This window comes from Moschus berezovskii, chromosome 19 (genome assembly GCF_049115385.1).
Source record: "Moschus berezovskii isolate FMDL1 chromosome 19, NW_MosBer_1.0, whole genome shotgun sequence".
In the NCBI taxonomy this organism is placed as follows: Eukaryota; Metazoa; Chordata; class Mammalia; order Artiodactyla; family Moschidae; genus Moschus; species Moschus berezovskii.
In genome coordinates, this window is record NC_142478.1 from 23,652,591 (window position 1) to 23,659,362 (window position 6,772).

Sequence of the window (6,772 nt, forward strand, 5' to 3'; positions counted from 1 at the left end):
TTTTTAGTCCAGATTTCCCCCCTTCTATATCATTTTTATTTTCCCTGAGTTTCTAGCTACATGATTTCCAAAATTGCCTTTACCATTTATTGCTGAAAATTCTAAGTTATATGCATATTTGCAAGATCATAGCCAAAGCAGATATGTAATACAAGGTTTAGTGGAGGAAAATGTTCAATGGGGCACATAATTTTGTACCAAAGGACACAATTCTAATTGTCTAAAACAGTAATATATAATAGTAAAAACTTCCTACTTTATGAAGAGGCAATATGATGTCCCCTGAAACAATAAGCTTTGGATAAAATAGTTTTACCCTGTTACTTAATAACTCATTCTGGGAATAACAATTAGCTTTCCATGTGAAATTTATTTCTTTGGATGTAAGAAAAATATTAACTATCTCCTTTATTGGTGCTGTGTGCTGTATTCAATCGCTTGTGTACAACTCTTTGCAGCCCCATGGACTGTAGCCTGCCAGACTCCTCTGTCCCTGGAATTTCCCAGGCAAGAATACTGAAGTGGGTTGCTATTACCTTCTCCAGGGGATCTTCCTTACCCAGAGACTGAACTTGTATCTCTTGTGTCTCCTGCATTGGCAGACAGATTCTTTACTAAAACGGAAGCCCATTAGGATGTCATTAAATAAAACTATATTATCTGCTGATTTGCCTATCACCAGATTTGCCATATAACGCTTACTCACAAAATATAACTTTCCCTGTTCAATTAATGGTAATTTGCCTTCCATATACAGATAAAATCAGTTGTGTACTCAAGATTGAGAAAAATCCCTCTATTGTCAGTGTAGCAATGTAATCTCATGTTTTGCTTTTTTTGGACTAGTCACTTTCCCTCATGGATTATCTAGAACTCCTAACTTAGAGCACAAATATGGTTCTTATAATTATGTGACGTGATTATAAGTACAGTTCTTTTCCTTTCAGTTTCAGCTGCAGTGTCTAGTAATACTAAGTTGAATAAAGTGGCTTTTATCTTTATCAGTTGCCGAAGAGATTACAAGGCAGAGAGAAGTCTTGTTAAAAGTCAAGAGATTGTACATGAGGAACCCAGTGTACTGGTTCCCCTCCTCCACCTCCACTCCAGCATAATGGGCCGAGACAGGCAAGTCCTTCCCCTCACTTTAAGCAAACAGAGGAAGTCTTCAAAGTGACCAGGAAGAGAGCTTGATGTGTGCCCCCTGGGATTCACTGAAGCAAAATTGAGGCCACACTATAGGAGGGAAGAAGTGACAGATGCCTGGAAAGGTGCCTGCCCTCCAAAGTCACCATTCAGAGGAAAAAAAAAAATGCTCCAAACAGGTTCACTCATGAAGGAGAACCATGAAAGGATCACCTCTGATTCTATTACAACCAACTGAAAGGGTGAAAATTCCTGGGGCCAAAGAACGAGTTGAACTATTAAGATGCCCAAGTGGTTGCAAATGACCAGCCATGAAATTTCTTGCATCCTTAACAAGAGAATTGTATGCAAGATACGCCCAGAGTTAGAGTTTCCAAAGAACACACAAAAACTGTCCAGGAGCAGAATTGTTTCATCGTGTTAGTTAGATTCTTCAGTTTGTGTAGACATGATGTTCAAAGTATTCTCAAGTGAAGAGGAATTCATCTCTTTAGTGTACATTATTAGTTTAAGACACTTTAGTTTTGCATTCAGATTGCACAAAATATCCCTACTTTAATGATGCTGAATTGCTAAATTTTTGTAACATCATAGCATTATAAGGGAGGTAAATACTTTACAGTTCCTTCCTGCTTCCTTTCTGTTACTTCCATCAACTTTGAAAAGTTCAAGCTCTGCATTTGCAAAATAGAAGGAGTGGTAACTATCAGATGCGGAAACAGAAAAAAAAAAAATTGACATCTCCTTTTTTAATCTACTCTCCTAGTTGACATTCTTCTGTTTGTATAGGTATGGATGCTGTTGCACAATCTTTGAATAAAGAGAAATATACCTATCTAATAAGTTATTACCTGGTTTCTGTATCCATTTGAATTTTATGAAGATCTATGCACAAGTGGATGTAACAATGCTAATGTTTCTGATGAGATCTTTCCCTTTACATTTTATGTTAATCCCAAACAGAAAGAAACAATAGGTCGGTAGGTGCCCAATATGCTACTGGATATCAGTGGAGAAATAACTCCAGAAAGAATGAAGGGATGCAGCCAAAGCAAAAACAAGATCCAGTTCTGGATGGGACTGGTGATAGAAGCAAGGTTCGATGCTGTAAAGAACAATATTGCATAAGAACTTGGAATGTTAGATCCATGAATCAAGGCAAATTGGAAGTGGTCAAACAGGAGATGGCAAGAGTAAACATCGACATTCTAGGAATCAGCAAGCTAAGATGGACTGAAATGGGTGAATTTAACTCAGATGACCATTATATCTACTACTGTGGGCAAGAATCCCTTAGAAGAAATGGAGTAGCCATCATGGTCAACAAAAGAGTCCAAAATGCAGTACTTAGATGCAATCTCAAAAACGACAAATTATCTCTGTTCGTTTCCAAGCAAACCATTCAATATCACAGTAATCCAAGTCTATGCCCTGACCAGTAACACTGAAAGCTGAAGTTGAACAGGTCTATGAAGACCTACAAGACCTTCTAGAGCTAACACCCAAAAAAGATGTCCTTTTCATTATAGGGCACTGGAATGCAAGAGTAGGAAGTCAAGAATCACCTGGAATAACAGGCAAATTTGGCCTTGGAGTACAGAATGAAGCAGGGCAAAGGCTAATAGAGTTCTGCCAAGAGAACACACTGATCATAGCAAATACCCTCTTCCAATAACACAAGAGAAGACTCTGCACTTCGACATCACAAGATGGTCAACACCAAAATAAGATTCATTATATTCTTTGCAGCCAAAGATGGAGAAGCTCTATACAGTCAGCAAAAACAAGACTGGGAGCTGACTGGCTCAGGTCATGAACTCCTTATTGCCAAACTCAGAATGAAATTGAAGAAAGTGGAGAAAACCACTAGACCATTCAGGTATGACCTAAACCAAATCCCTTATAACTATACAGTGAAAGTGAGAAATAGATTTAAGGGACTAGATCTGAAAGACAGTGCCTGATGAACTATGGACGGAGATTCGTGACATTGTACAGGAGACAGGAATCAAGACCATCTCCAAGAAAAAGAAACGCAGAAAATCAAAATGGCTGTCTGAGGAGGCCTTACAAATAACTGTGAAAAGAACGGAAGTGAAAAGCAAAGGAGAAAAGGAAAGATATACCCATTTGAATGCAGAGTTCCAAAAATAGCAAGGAGAGACAAGAAAGCCTTCCTCAGTGATCAATGCAAAGAAACAGAGGAAAACAATAGAATGGGAAAGACCAGAGATCTCTTCAAATTAGAGATACCAAGGGAACATTTCATGCAAAGATGGGCTCGATAAAGGACAGAAATGTTATGGACCTAACAGAAGCAGAAGATATTAAGAAGAGGTGGCAAGAATACACAGAACTGCTTTTTTAGCGCCATCTGCTTGCGGCGCCGCCTCCTGCTCCTCCCGCCGCCGCCCTGAGTCACACACTGCCTGGGCAGCTCGGCCGCTCGGCTCCCCGTGCTCGCCACAGGAGAGTTGAGCTGGAAAACGAAATTTGCCATTTTTGAAAATATTTGGCATTTGTACAACATGGCAGACATCGACAACAAAGAACAGCCTGAACTTGATCAAGATTTGGATGATGTTGAAGAAGTAGAAGAAGAAGAAACTGGTGAAGAAACAAAAATCAAAGCGCATCAGCTGACTCTTCAGATGATGCAACATCCTCAGATTCTTGCAGCCCTTCAAGAAAGACTTGATGGTCTGGTAGAAACACCGACAGGATACATTGAAAGCTTGCCTAGGGTAGTTAAAAGACGAGTGAATGCTCTCAAAAACCTTCAAGTTAAATGTGCACAGATAGAAGCCAAATTCTATGAGGAAGTTCATGATCTTGAAAGAAAGTATGCTGTTCTTTATCGGCCTCTGTTTGATAGGCAAATTGAGATCATTAATGCCATTTATGAACCTACAGAAGAAGAATGTGAATGGAAACCAGATGAGGAAGATGAAATTTCAGAGGAGCTGAAAGAAAAGGCCAAGATTGAAGATGAGTAAAAGGATGAAGAAAAAGAAGATCCCAAGGGAATTCCTGAGTTTTGGTTGACAGTTTTTAAGAATGTTGACTTGCTCAGTGATATGGTTCAGGAACATGATGAACCTATTCTGAAGCACTTGAAAGATATTAAAGTGAAGTTCTCAGACGCAGATCAACCTATGAGTTTTGTCTTAGAATTTCACTTTGAACCCAATGAATATTTCATAAATGAAGTGTTGACAAAGACATATAGGATGAGGTCAGAACCAGATGATTCTGATCCCTTTTCTTTTGATGGACCAGAAATTATGGGTTGTACAGGGTGCCAGATAGATTGGAAAAAAGGGAAGAATGTCACTTTGAAAACGATTAAGAAGCAGAAACACAAGGGACATGGGACAGTTCGTACTGTGACCAAAACAGTTTCTAATGACTCTTTCTTTAATTTTTTTGCCCCTCCTGAAGTTCCTGAGAGTGGAGATCTGGATGATGATTCTGAAGCTATCTTCGCTGTTTACTTTGAAATTGGTCACTTTTTACGTGAGTGTATAATCCCAAGATCAGTGTTATACTTTACTGGAGAAGCTATTGAAGATGATGACGATGATTATGATGAAGAAGGTGAAGAAGCGGATGAGGAAGGGGAAGAAGAAGGAGATGAGGAAAATGATCCAGACTATGACCCAAAGAAGGATCAAAATCCAGCAGAGTGCAAGCAGCACTGAGCAGGATGTGTGTGGCCTTGAGGAAACCTGCACTGTAAGAGCCTAAACACAGCTATTATTTACTTACAGCCTTATGTTTTTGTATTTTCTTGGTAGACTCAGAAATTTTTTTTAAAGGAAAGAAGCTGATATTTTAAAGACTAAATTTGTTCTACTTAGCATTTTAACTAGTTTTTCTGACAGCTGCATTGAATGCACAGAATCTCTCATGCATGTTTGTCCATTGCTATATAGTTTGGTTCTTATTGGAGTATTTTTATTGTGTAACTGTTAGATTAAAGCTATGAAAATGAACAGAACTGTGAAATGAACCAGATTTTTTTGTCTTGCTAAGTTTTTTCCTGAAGAACCAAAGTATTTTTTCAGCTGGTTGAATGGGTTTAAGTTTGCTTGCAAGAGCTGTGCCTTTCATTACTTTGTCACGGAAATACAATGACTTGCATTAAGACAATTTATTGTTTAAAAGCAAAACTTGTCAAGACAAGTATATGGTTAAGAATTTCCAGTAAGACTACACCTGATAATTTAGATTAACAGGTTTTTGAATGTCAGGTGACATTAGTTATTATAAGAAAAGCTTATTAACTAATAGTATGGTTATTGGTTATCTTCAGTTCAGTTCAGTTCAGTCGCTCAGTCATGTCCGACTCTCTGCGACCCCATGAATCACAACACGCCAGGCCTCCCTGTCCATCACCAACTCCCGGAGTTCACTCAAACTCATGTCCACAGAATTGGTGATGCCATCCAGCCATCTCATTCTCTGTCTGCCCCTTCTCCTCCCCTCCCCAACCTTTCCCAGCATCAGAGTCTTTTCCAGTGAGTCAACTCGTCGCCTGAGGTGGCCAAAGTATTGGAGTTTCAGTTTTAGCATCAGTCCCTTCCAATGAACACCCAGGATTGATCTTTAGAATGGACTGGTTGGATCTCCTTGCAGTCCAAGGGACTCTCAAGAGTCTTCTCCAACACCACAGTTCAAAACCATCAATTCTTCGGCGATCAGCTTTCTTCACAGTCCAACTCTCACATCCATACATGACCACGGGAAAAACCATAGCCTTGACTAGTGGTTATCTTAGGGAGGTGAATAAAACCTAGTATTTTCAGAAGTTATGCCTCATTATTTTTATTTTAATTGTACTTTTAAAATTTAACCTCCATTAATTAAGCATCTTTTCTTTGTGGTAGGATCTACCTTCTGCTTCCCTGGAAAGGATGAATTTACATCATTTGACAAGCCTATTTCAAGTTTTTTGTTGTTTGTTTGTTTGCTCATTTTTGTTTTTGCAGCCTAAAATAAAAATGTCATATAATTTTAGTTCTCAAAAGATAATGTCTTAATTTTGTACTAATTCAGGTAGGAGCAGAGGCCTAGATTAAATTATGTACCCAGTTTACCGTATTACTGAAGAAAAGGGTGCCAAATTTGGAAGAGGTACTACTACATCTACTAATAATAAAGTATTAAAAAAAGAGATAATTCATAAATGATTTAATAGTTTTCATAGAAAGAGTGAAAGGTTAAATTTCATTTCCTTTGGTCATAACTAGACTGAAGGCCCCAAGCCTCTACAGTTAATTCCAATTCTTACCACTTAAAGTGTCATTTATTTTCCCTTGCCTTTTGTTTACTGTATAATAAAATGGGTAGTACTGTTGACTTAACTACCTCACAGATGTGTTAAGGCATATTAAGTTAAACATTTTATGAAATGTTTCTCAGTTGCCTTAAAAGCTCAAAACTTTGAAAAAAAAAAAAAGAATACACAGAACTGTACAAAAATGATCTTCACTACCCAGATAATCACAATGGTGTGATCACTCACCTAGAGCCAGACATCCTATAATGTGAAGTCAAGTGGGCCTTAGGAAACATCACTACGAACAAAGCTAGTGGAGGTGATGGAATTCCAGTTGAGGTATTTCAA

The 6,772-nt window shown here is 38.3% G+C and overlaps 1 pseudogene; it reads left to right on the plus strand.

Annotated features, from left to right (window-relative positions):
* Window positions 1-3,671: 3,671 nt before the first annotated feature.
* On the plus strand, window positions 3,672-4,865 carry LOC129542396 (nucleosome assembly protein 1-like 1 pseudogene; annotated as a pseudogene).
* Window positions 4,866-6,772: the final 1,907 nt, after the last annotated feature.